Genomic DNA, 13,746 nt, shown 5'->3' on the forward strand with positions numbered 1-13,746 from the left:
ATTTTGCCACCATGTGCAAATAATGACAGCCATACTCCATCTAATCACATTATAAAACAGTAGCCGCCAACCTATGGGTGAAATAGGTGACCTGCCTGATCCACTTAACCATATGAAAGAAAGTTTTAATTCGATTGATTAATGATATTAGATTTGCTAACGGGACCATCCAGTTCTACAACTTCTGACTAATACCGCAAATATTCCAGATTAAATAAAAGGAAGCTTTAAACCAACGTGCTTGGAAAAAAATTGATTGAAAAATGATCGTTCTTGCAGATGCGTCATCAGTACGGTGACCATACGTTCTTTATAATAAAGGACAAAAATGGGTTTCAACAAAACAACGTTGATGTAAAATTATTAAAGGGATCAGTTCAGTCATTTTACCAAACCTGCATTGAATATTTGAATCAATGGGACAGCGCCTTCCTAGAAATGGAAGTACCATATTTGAATGGATCCTTTTGCAAGAAATTCCATTGTGGACGAAGGTTGAGGAGAGCGTTTCTGCAAGAAAACTAAATATTGACGATGGCGATTTATTCGATGAAGTTTTGTTGTGTTAAAAATTGTTAACAACGAAAAACCCAAAGAATGGTGAAAAAAAAAAAAAAATGAGGAAATGACCTGCCTTCATAAATGGGTTGAAATATTTAGATATTTTATTGATAAACGAGTATCTTTTAAATATACTGTATTTTAAAAATCGTTGCCTATGTCTCCCGGGATCAAATGCTCCTACTGAGAGAATATTTTCAGGAATATGTGGACGAGCGAGAAAAACAACTAAAAGTTGAAACAGGGGAAGCATGCATTTATACTGAATGCAATTTTGATATGAGTTGTATGCAGTTTTATGACTTTTTAGCATTAGCATTAGTAGAGGCATTTGATGCAAGAAAGCAAGCTTATGCAGCATCAGCCAAAAAAAAAAAAAACCCACTTCCACTTCACCCCTCTGTTCGTTCAAAATACCTGTCCAGCTGAGCCTTAAACTTATTTAGGCTATCAACCTCCACTACAAGGGATGGAAGTCTGTTCCACCAACCAACCACCCGCTGGCTAAAGGCAAATTTCCGCACGTCTATCCTACATCTGTCTTTCCTCAATTTGAATTTATGCCCTCTCAGGTGATTTTTCTGAGCTAGAGGAAGAATCCCATCAGCATTGAGCATGCTTAAACCATTCAAGGCTTTATACACCTCTATCAGATCACCTCGCTGGTGCCTAGTCTCCAGACACTGTAATTTGCAAAACTTAAGCCTTTCTTCGTAAGAGCACCCCTTTGTTCCATTCACTAATCTTGTTGCCCTTCTCTGTACTTGTTCCAGCATCTCTACATCCTTCTTGAAATGAGGCCTCCAGACCTGTATACAGTACTCTAGGTGTGGTCTGACCATTGCCTTATACAAGGGAATAATCACCTCCTTATCCCTGCTAGAAAAATTCCTATATATCATCGACAACACACCATGAGCTACCCTTGCAGCCCATCTGCACTGCTCAGAAAACTTCATATCTGCCTGCACAACCACCCCCAGGTCCCTTTCATTCTCTACCACTGTCAGTGTAGTACCACAGAGTTGATACGTTGCTCTGGGGTTGCTGTTTCCCATATGTAGTACTTTACATTTGTCAATGTTAAACTTCATTTGCCACCTCTCAGCCCATCTGCTCAACCTTTCCAGATCCTGTTGCAGTAGCATAGTGTCAGTAGTGTCCTTGACAACCCTGCCAACCTTTGTATCGTCTGCAAACTTGGACATTAAGCTTGATATACCATCATCAATATCATTTATAAATACAGAAAACAATAATGGACCCAACACTGAGCCCTGAGGGACTCCACTAATAACATTAGTCCACGATGAGCAGTGTCCATTGATTACCACTCTCTGTCTTCTCCCCCTCAACCACCCCTTTATCCATAGCAGCAATTTGCCTCCAATGTCACACTGCTCCAATTTGTGTAGCAGTCTTCCACGTGCAACAGTATCAAAAGCCTTTCTAAGATCCAAGTATATAATATCAAAGCTATTCCCTGCATCCAGTTCTTTTGTGACTGCATCACAGTATCCAATCAAATTGGTCAGGCAAGACTTCCCCTTAACAAAGCCATGCTGTGTCTGAGCTATAACTGAAGTCTTGTCTAAATGATCCTGCAGTGCTTCTTTAACCAGTGCCTCCATTAATTTTCCTGGAACAGAAGTTAAGCTCACAGGACTTAAAAAGATCAGTGATATTTTATAAAAAGTACATTCATGCGAAATATCAAAATAACAAAATTGAGTCGTCTTTTTCAAATAAATTTAGATATATTATTTTATGTTAGATATTTTTTTTATTAGAATATGCGTTTTGTTAAATATTTTTGTAAAATTTCTTAGGTTTGCCCTTAAACTTTCCTTTGCAAAACAAAGTAATAAATTTAAACTTTTCTTTTTAAATGTTTTTTATCCTTATGAACCTATTTCAGATTTGTCCTTTATTTTTTTTAGGTTTGTCCTTTATTTTCTCCAAGAAAATATGGTCACCATAGTCATCAGGCATAATTGTTACGATATCGCACTTTAATGTTTAATGAGCACAACTGCTCACTCAGCTTCAAAATGCCCCTATACCGTATCTGGAAAGTAAAAAAGGAGTCAGCTTACATTTCCTGGGGCTCTGAGACAGTTCTTTCAGGAAAGAAAGCTCATTGTCTGAGATGAGTGTCCAATATCTCATATTGGACCCTTTAGGCTCGCTGCACAGTAGTATCTCTGATGTTGGTTGGCGACTTTCGCCAAACATCGTCAATCATTCCAAGTGGAACCAAAGCTGATGAATTACAAGCCTACCTGGTAGGCCTATTAGCACAGTGGTTGGTTACGATTACTGTCCCACAATGTGTGCAAGAAGTCTGCCGTCTAATCCCTTGAACACGAGATGAATTTTTATGAGCTTTTTCTCACTCCGTGGCCGAGTTAACTCAGTCTCTTACAATTAAGATAGAACTATATAAATGGAAACTATTTGGAAAGCAGTTGTAACACCACTAATTAAAAGAAACAGTTCTCCAAAGGTTGCATATCACATCCTCACACCAAAAGTGATGGAGTCCAAACCATAAACAAATTTCTTTCTGGGTTGCTCGGCAATATGAAAATTACGCGTCTGTTGACACTGCACCAAGCACCAATGAAGCGGTGAAATATCACAAAAGAATTTCTCAATCCTCTGGAGCTACTAGATGTGCTTCCCCATAAAGTGAAGCCTTAGACTGGCTCTCATCACATTTCATATGAATCTAGTTCCCCTGTATTCTGTAATAGAATATTATTGGCTCTCAAGACTACTTTCAGTCGCAGTACTTATATAGTACTAGCTTATATGGTCATAGGTCATTGAAGTTGCCATCATTCTGGCCTTCAGCAGGTCAAAATGTATTCATTTAACACATTCCAGTCATCCTCATTGATCTACCAATTCCACTGAAGGGATTTCAGTTTCATGTTTACCGAAGTTCAAAGTTGTTGGCCTCAACCTGCAAGCCCATGTTTTTCTTAAGGCCAACTCTACTGGCCTGTTCTAGAATTGGTAATGACAAAAACCCTTTCTTGGTCTCAAATAGCAAAACACGCGATAGATCACTCACTCCACGGAACTGCATAGTGTTGGAAAATATTTTATATTGTCCAACACTATGTTTTACAAGTTCCAAAAAAGTTTTGGAACTTGTAAAACAGCTACCGAAGATGCAGTTCCTGTGTTCCCCTTTATGTCTGCGCATGCGATAAATGTACGAATATACGTAGTCAATTATTGGTTTGGGCAGGCGCGCTCAGTCAGTTTGTGAGGTCTACAACTCCATATTTCTGTTCTTCGAAATGATTTTTTTCGCACTGAAATTTAAAGAACGAGCGATCATCAATTTTTGTCTGTGGCTGGAAAAGATTCTCTCACAAGACGTGCACAAAACTTGATGTGTACTCTGTTAAAACGACGACATCCTGGCACGTGCAGCTCCTACGACGAAGAGAGCACAGTCATCGAACTCATCAACGTAGTTTAAAATTAGGTACGATTTGGCGACGTCATGAATACTAATGATAAAAAGCAACAGTATAAAGTGCTCTTTGGTCCTCTGTGTATAAACCACGAGGATAATTAAAATGAAACTGGTATCGTAAATTATTGTGACTGCCTTTGTCCGTAGAAGTGTAGTGGTTTCGTCAATGGTCACCCGTTTGGAAAGGTCTGGGTTCATAACCCGCGGAGACTAGAGAAATTGTGAATTCTGTAATTCATCTATTTCAGGAGGAGGGAGTTGGCCATTTCAGTTTTCCAGCTCGCAAAACAGTGTAAATCAGCCTATGAACACATTTGCATAAACATAATACATAGGCTAGTATTATATAAGTACTGTGACTGAAAGTAGTAAATAGACTAAATCTCCGCCCCTTCCCTTCCCCTAAAAGGGCTAATAAACAGCGCTCGATCAGGGGACTGAATGTTTAGTTCCAATATCCTGGTCAATATTCACGAAGAAAAAGGACATTGAATGTAAAAAAGATAGACAGTTTCGGGGTCCTGCTTATCAAACCACGAAACTGCAAAAGTGACTACTAGATCTTGATACCTTCCCCAAGAGATTGCAAAGCTATTTGACATGAAGAAAATAAATTTAACTTCTCAGAGATGATTACTGTATAATAAAACCAGGGGCATCATTATTACTCCGATTATATGTACATACACTGTCTTGTCACTTTATTAGGTACACTTAACCTAAAAAAAGGTGCACTTTTTAGGTTAAGTGTTTTGAATAAAATACTCTAGTGCATATTTTATTTAAAACAGAGATACACTTTGAAAGCATGGATCGATCTGGAGACCTTGTTTATTTTTAAAATAGCTCATGTGGTGAAAAAGGTTGCTAGTCTTTTTGTATTCACTAGCGTGCTCGCGTAGGAAAACTTCCACATAGATCGCGTTATCAGTGTGATCTTGCGTTTCCTAATTTGGTTTTTAGATTATTTATTTATTTCTTATAAACAAATATCGTATGTGCACGCTTAAAAGTGGTTGGCCAAAAAACATGAGCAAAATGATCACGAGAGAACTATATTTTTTTTAAAAAATAAAACTGATGGGGCACATCACCAGGAGCAATATTATACTTAATGTTCTTTATAACTGAAATAGCATCATTAGTATGCAAGTCTATCAAATGGAAACAATCCTGTCTAACTGATATAAATTGGTACTGAAGAAAGCATGTAAAAACTGTCTCCAGAGGATGCCGAGAAAACACGTGGAAAGAGATTAGCCTTCTCAATGGAAGCAGTAAAATCAGAATTTGTCATCATAGTATGCATATGATTACTTTTGGTTAGACCTTTAACAAATCCAAAAATGGCTTAATATTACGATGTATCTGCAACCCAGATCAATTCAATGGTTCCAATACACCAAAGAGCAATGAGTTGTTTACTTCCCGTTATATGACTTTAGATAATGGTATTAACGGAACTCGAAAAGGTTTTATTTATGGAAAGGCGCTGTTCTCTACTACTATTAATCACCCGACCTTGAACCTGATAATATTTTTGGAAATTCTGAAAGGAATTGGCAAATATTGGTTGAATTTCAAAAAAGATTGGTGAAATTGGATCTCTTAAAATTCTGGTTCTTTCTAACTAACTGGATATACCATCAGACAAACAAAGATACATGTATGACCGGATGGATGGCTGACTAGACATCCACAAGTTTTGATATTCTATCGGTGTTTACCTCGTTCTCAAACTATGATGACATCAGGATCTAAGTACTTCGCATTTCTTCGTGGTTCCCAGCGGTTAGCGAACCACAGTTCGGAAACATTTCTCTATTTCAAACTGAAGTTTCCAATTTAAAGTAAAGGGAGATATGTCGAAGTGTCACGAAAATATGCAAATGCAATCTAATAACATTTGGTCCGGTCCAGATGTGGCAACCATTTTTAAATGAATATGGATTTTTACTTCCATTCTAACAAGCAAAAACGAACATGATGAGAATAAATCTATCATCAAACGATACTTAGTATGAAAACGGATTAAGCTTTCTCTGTCACAGTTGGAGAAGCTTCCCTCGTGCTCATTTGTTATCCACCTCACACTTTCCTCGCCTCAGTGCTAGTCAGGAAAGTGGGAGAAAAAGCCCTATATATTATGCAGCAATGCGTTTGCCTTATCCGCTCCTGACATCTTCAGAGGGTGCATAATGCATGATGGGGAAAGAGCATATTATCAAACAGCACATTCCTCTGAGCTCTGAATCAAGTTATAGAAAAGCGTCCCCTCAGTAAACCGAAGAATCTTCCGTATTTCGGCTTGGACACTGGTTAGATAAAGGGACGTGAAGCATTCAGATGGCGCATTTCGTAGAGATGAACAGAGGGGATCGCCCCCCCCACCGCCCTCTCCCCTTCGAAAAACCGGCAGTACCAGCTACTCACGATGTGCTCATTGCGTGTGATCGATCGCTGCCTTTTCTAGCTCTCCATTGCTGATGACTTCCAATACTCCAGTTCTACTCAGAAATCAAAATAGATGCGCTTCTTTTTTTTCCCCTTTCTACTAATAGAACTACTCTAATATCAAAACAAACAAAAACGTATATGGTTGTTTCCCTTCTATCCATCTTTAGGTTGACTTCGAAGGGCATTACCAATAAGGGGAGTAATGATTTATTCGAAAGGGCGGAGTAGAAACGAAGGAATTTTCCCCTCTGGAATGAATCACATTTCCCCTGCCTGCGTACATCAAAATTATTCCAAGCCAACGAACCCACGCATCCTTATACAGTTCTCTAAATAATTTCCAGTGATATATGAAACGGAAGAATTTTGGTGGTATGGGAAACTGTATTTTTGTTTGAATCCCGAAACTTATTTTATAAAACACGGTAGTTCCTCCTGTCACCCAATCTTTTAACAACATTCACCACAGTTCTCCGAGAGTGTTCCCCAACAGAATTATCAATTTCTTCATTTAATAAATTTTTAATTGATAGATGATCCAGGATAACCAGAAATAAATCACTAGAAAAAAACCAAATTTAAGATCTTCATATATTTATTTTTAATTATTAGTTTTGTTCTTTTATTTGGCTTTATTTATTTTAATTCAATTATTTATTTTCAGATGCGAGAATAAATCAAGAAGTAAAACGCAATTTATTTTATTAAATCAAGAAAAGGACGATATGCAAAAATTTTAGTACTATTTTTCCTAGGAATAATGTTTTGGGTTCGTGATTGCCACCATTCTTAAACCTCTCCAAGCATTCTTATACCAATACAGGAACTCCTCGACTTACGTAAATTCGGCTTTACGTAAGTTTTTTCCTGCCGGTGCAAACTTAAATTCGTGGAAACGTATTCGGCATCCCGTAAGAATAAATGGAGCTATCGTTAAAATATCGTAATGTGAACCCAATAACACTTTTTTTTTTTAAAATTCGTTCCCACAATGCCAGGTTTCAAGGCGCCAAAAGATAGGGCCACGCTCTTGCTTGGGGCTAATGCAGCGGGAGATTAGATTAGAACCACTGCTTGTGTACCATTCTGGAAATCCTCGTGCATTTAAGGGCATCAATAAAGCCACCCTACCCGTGAATTTCCGATCGAACTAGAGGGCATGGATAACAATATTTCAGGATTGGTTTAAATGCTGCTTCATTCACGAGGTTTATAAATATTGTAAAGACAACGACGTTCCTTTCATGATTTTGCTTCTATTAGGTAAGGTTCCTGGACATCCTACGCATCTAGATGATTTCAATTCGAACACGAGTCATATTTCTACCGCCAAACACGACTTCACTCATCCAACCTATGGATCAGAGTGTTATTTCGAATTTAAAAGCATACTATTTATGGACAACATTTGCTTAGGCATTGTCTACAGTAGACGATGAGAAAAATTTTAGGTTGAGACTTTTGGAAATCTTACAATGTTTACCACGCCATCTTAAACATTAATAAGGCCTGGCGGAAATTACTAAAAGTTGTTTAAATGGCGCATGGAAGAAAATATGCCCACGGCACGTAAAAGGCTTCGAAGGATTTGAAAAAGACGAATCATATGAAGAGGTTACAGATAAGATTGTAAAGGTTGCAGAGCTACTTCAGTTGGAGGTTGTTGCCAAAGACGTGGAGGAGTTAATAGAGGAAGAAGAGAAGGAATTATCTAACGAAGAACTTATTGACTTGCAGGCAGCAATAGTGAAAGAAGCAAATGCTGAAGAAGCTCAAGATGAACCAAATGAGCAGCCGAGAAGACGCTTCATCGCCAGAGAGATAGCAATGGCATTTCGTGAAACTGCATCGGCAATGGCGAGGTTTGAGAAGATGGATCCTGACAGCGAACGATTCTTAAAAGTTAGAGGGGTGAATGATATGCTTGCTTGCTACAAAGAAATCTACGATGAAAAGAAAAAAAAAAAGCCACCGTCCAGTCATCCATTAATGCTCTTTCGTAAGGTTGAGCTGCCGACCCCTTCTAAAACTCCACAACCCTCAACCTCCACAGCGGTGTACTTATCAGCTGAAGACGTCGATTCTGGCAACGATGCTCGAGAGGTAAAACTTAGTGATGTTATGCCTATCCCTCTCTTTTTTTGTAATTTTATAATTTTTTTTTCAATTGCATGCTTTTGTAATTTTTCCTGCGCACGAGATAAATAATTCTATATACATGTTCGTTGAACTTCTTTTTTTTCTTCTTTTGTTTGTTTGTTTGTTTCAAGCAATTCAGCGAACACAGTTGCGAGTGCTGCACAAGCATGGGGGTAAATCCCCGACTTACGTAAGGGTTGCGTTCTGTGGAACGCTAGGCAAGTCGGATTTTACGTAAGTCGGAGAGGTCCTGTACACTTTTCCCCAAATTGCTAATATTCTTCTCTGAATCTAGGAGGGTTTGGCCCCTTCTAACCACAAAAATCCGATCACAATATAAAGACACGGTAACTGACGCCTCAAAGCCTTAGTTGCTCTGCCGCTTAACACACACAATTCCGTATATGTTAAGTGGTATCCAAGTTGTGATGGCCTCAAGAGTGTTTGTTCTGATGGAGTGTTTTACGCACAAATTACCATTTTAACCATTGACTACATCAGGAATATTAGAGTGAAATTCCCATCATTTGTAAAGAATCTAAGTTGGTACCAACGATGTGATCTAATTTCAAATGGTGTTTGCCTCTTCAAGTTTCTTTACCCTTGGTTATTGTTGACTTAATCGGTTTCGGGTTGTAACCTACAGTTTTTCTATGTAGAACTCTGGTTTTCCTTTCACAATCAGACCAGAAAATACGACTCTTGTGTTTCGCACTCATAAAATCAGATAGCGATGCTATTTATTTGCTATACACGGTCTAGTTTTCATTGTCCGGGCATAAGAGTGTAAGGTACTCTGAAATTTTAAGAAAATTCGACGTTGTTGTTGTAATAAGGTTTTGGGAGCATCGGCAACTAAGACCATATTGCTCTGTGTATACTGTCTGTAAATTGCTTGTTCTGAGGTCGATTTGCTGATTTATAGACAAAAAACCCGAGTTTCCGGGAGAAAAAACCATGTTACCCTAGCCTGAGACCTACCGACTCAACCACGTTGTGAAAAAAAGCCCATAAAAATTTTCTAAGGCCATCAACAGGACTCGAACTCGGGTCTTTTCCACCCAGGGGGAAGGAAGGCGATTCTACCAACTGTGCTACTCACGAGAGCGAAATTCGATATTGGAATACGTAAAATTTTCCTATATTGGTGACACTAAACATGTGGACTAAACAGAATACAGCTGCTTCTTTGATATTTTTTATTTTGCAACCAATTGCACACATATTCCTTTATAATGCAGGTGTGAAACTATCGAAATACAACACTTTTCATATTGAGCTGTTGACCTAAATTACTGCTGACTATCCATTTAGCAGTTCAGTTTGAACCACAAAAAAAATTAATCGAATAAGTCCTTTTTATAAAAAGAAAGTAATACAGAAAAAAAAAAAAAGGCAGATTATAGTTTGCCAAAAACCCCTTTCATGCAAATGACCTTAAAAAAACATACGCGGAAGCACAGACTCATTGCAACATGCCAGCCCACAGATCTGTGGCTTTGACGTCACACCTATGCACCTACATTTCTCTTCACGAAATGATGGCCATAGTTGAACGCTTACATCTGTTCGGTTATGTGATCCATTAACGTAATCATATATATAAAAAAACCGAGAAGCTTACTCAACGTTCAGAAGTAAAGAATAAACGAGTTCTAAGATTGCAAACAGAAGAACGAAAATGGATTTGGAAAGAGTCCAATATATTTTTCAAAACGGATGCCACCAAGCACGTCATTGGGAAAGAACAGCGCATTAAAAAAAATCCAACTTATTCACCTCATCTCGAAGACCTGCGTTTCAGTTGGCGAAGCCTTTTGTCTTAACCACTTCTGGTTGCTATTTGATGCAGAAAAGGATGTCCTCAATTACCTACAAAAGCCGCTTGTGAAAAAGAGAAAATCGTCACCGTTTCTAACGATGAACGCCAGTAGCTAGGTCCCACGGTTGTAATACGAAACTATCACGAGTCTCTTGTGTCAGAGCAGTCTTGAATGACGAACCAAGTATGCCTGAAGGCAAACCATGTTTGATGAATGATGTCAAAATGGCAGGAGAAATGTTTTTTTCTTTGAACAGATGACTGTACCATTCAGGTAGTTCGTTTTAATAACTGCCCTTCAAATTGGAATACATTATTATTTCCACCCAATGACTATTGGTATTTTTTTTCTTTTAAAACAGACCAATTAAAGATAGCAATAAGAAAAAAACATGAATTTAAACTTACAACAAAAAGACGTATGATAATGCAGTTTGGAGAAAAAATGGGCTCAAGTCGAAAGATTTTTTTAAACAAATCTACATTGATCAAAAAATGAAGACCATTACTATGTTTAAAGTATAAATAATAGCGAGAAATTTAAAATAAATTCAGTAAGACACTTTTGTTATATAAATATACTGGTCTGTTATTATTTTTTTTATTTATAAGATATTTTTTCCTTCAAGTTAACCTTCAGAATTATAGTGGTCGGCCTACATTCTGGTTCCCAACCCTTAAGGTTTGCTGTATGTGGTACACGTAATGGGCAAGATTAATGGACACCAACATTCCGTGACTCTGTCAAGTGCCGAAGTTGGACATTGTTCTAACTTTAGATAAAATTATTTTTCTTTTTTTCCTTTTTGGAGATTATTCCTGATGTCAACGAACAGGTTTTGAGTAGTGTATGTGCGCTTTTTTTCGCAGGTTTTTACAAGACTATAATAATAATCGATTTATATATTAAAACCCACTTATATTAAATATTTATTATGATTAATAATTGCTAATATGCATAATGGTTGTAATATGCAAAGGAAAAATGCAATTTTAAGATAAAATTTACTACAGGATTATTATTTTTTTTTTTTTTTTTTTTTTTTTCGTATTTAAATGGGATTATACTTTTAATATGCGGGCAGTTTTACTGCATTTGGTTAATGCGGAATGGACGCAAAAATCACGATTATAAATAAATATAATAATAATAATACCAATGTATGGTATGTATACACTCATGAGCCAAAACATTATACCCACTTCTGTCTCCACGAGTGGACGAATCCTGTAGAAATTAGGAGTAATATCATCCACAGGCGCAGCATATATAGTGGCGGCACGGTAGTCCTGTCGGTTTTTTAGTACAAAGACCGTGCAATGGGGGAAGGGAAGGACCTGACGGAGTTTGAACGAGGAATGATTTCCATAGCTAGGATGACAGGGGGGGGAAGCATCTCAGCAACCGCAGCCATTGTCAGCTGTTCGAGGGCCGCTGTAGTGAAGTGTGGCGGGAATAGTTCGAAGATACGCATACAACTATCCAACGTTCCGGAACTGGGAAGCCACTATTAGTTGACAATCAAACTGAACAGCAGTTGGCACGTGCAGTCCGGGACACCACGCTGCTCATGATCCCTCAATTAACGGCAGACTACAACCAGGACGAATATGGAAAGGGTCCATCTAGCGGGTGCTCTTGCGGATAGGTCTACGGAGTAGGTGACCCATCCATGTGCCCACATTGACCAATCGTCATGGAAACCTCCGCCTGTAGTCAACACAGGAGCACCGATCCTGGACACTGGAAAAGTCATCTGGTCTGATGAATCAAGGTTCCAGCGCCATCATGTAGTTCAAATAACACTAGAAAGTGATACTAGGTGGATTTGGACTTATGTCCAGGGGCCACCGAAGTACGTATATACATACATACCATCGCATTGTTTCAGACAAAGTTTTATCCTACATGGGGGACCCTGTATCCAGACGGCACTGGACTCTTTCAACACGACATCGCCGGTGTCACAAGCCCCGCATTGCGTAGGAATTGTTCAAGGATCCTGTCCAAGTATTTCGTGTGCTCCCCTAGCCACCAAAATCTTCTGACATCAATCCTATCGAACATTTATGAGATGGGTGGAATGCAGTATTAACCAGTACCTCGGTCGTTGCGGAACTCTGACGTCCTTCTGTCATCAGGATACCTGAGGACACCTTCAGTGGTCTCGTGGAGTCTATGCCACTGGGTGCAAGCAGTTATCACGGTGAAAGGCTGCCCAATGCGCAATTAAACAGATGGTCATAATATTTTGGCTCACGAGTGTATTTTTCTGCATTCATTTATGTGGATCTAAGAAATTTAATGAAACTAAAAGTAGCAAATATTCGGAGGTTTTCGAAGAGAAATGCTTTTTATTTTTAATGCAATATCAAGAGTTTTGACGATAATGCTACTCATGCAAAAAATAAAATAAATCAATGCCAATATTCTTTGATTGAATTAATATAATTACCCTTCTAACTAGTTTCACCTTCTTTCTCGTCTAAAACGTATGATATGCTTTGTCACTAATATGGAACTAATTCCATTTCCTGCTGTGCGCGCCTCTTCCGGTCCATTTAATCGGTAGGAAGAAGTTCAATTCCTTTCCAGGTTAGAGAGAAATTTTAGAATGAGGGTAGTATTTCCTTGAATCGCTAGCCTGTTCAGTAATTTCTTTATGCAACGCTTAATTTATAAATTTTGTTCCATTTATTGTAATCTCTATCAACTCTTCTTTTAATGAACTGATATTTTAATCCTAGATTAACGTAATGATTTGTTTGTTATTCAATTCCAAACTATTGTTCTGGATTAATTGAGTTAGACATAACGGCAAAAAAAGAAATATATATAAATTAAAATCCTCCTTCGTGGATTATGAAAGAGTGGAAGTTAATTGATACTGATTTCTCTTTTTCTTAACCCACTCTATCCGTTCTCTCATAAATAGATTGAAATTAAAATTTATGAATCATCTATCCATTATGTTTTTAATTTCAGGATTTTCACCCACCCAAGTCTATTTCTTTGTTTGTTTAGTCTGTCACTTGTTATGCAGATTATCTGGTGGGAAAGGGGTTCGAATCCCGTCAATGATGAGGGGAATTTTTAGGGATTTATTTCGCCACGTGGCTCAGTCGGTTTCAGGGAAGGTTGCATGGTTTTACTACCAAAAACTCGGGTTTTTCATCCAGAAAACAACACTCCAACCGAGAATGCAGGCAATTACAGACAAAATACATAGTGTGCATAGTATTAGGGTCAGGCGCCACCTGTGGTTTCCCACAT

Source organism: Mastigoproctus giganteus, chromosome 10 (assembly GCF_048544385.1).
Source record: "Mastigoproctus giganteus isolate SK-2022 chromosome 10, ASM4854438v1, whole genome shotgun sequence".
Taxonomy (NCBI): domain Eukaryota; kingdom Metazoa; phylum Arthropoda; class Arachnida; order Uropygi; family Thelyphonidae; genus Mastigoproctus; species Mastigoproctus giganteus.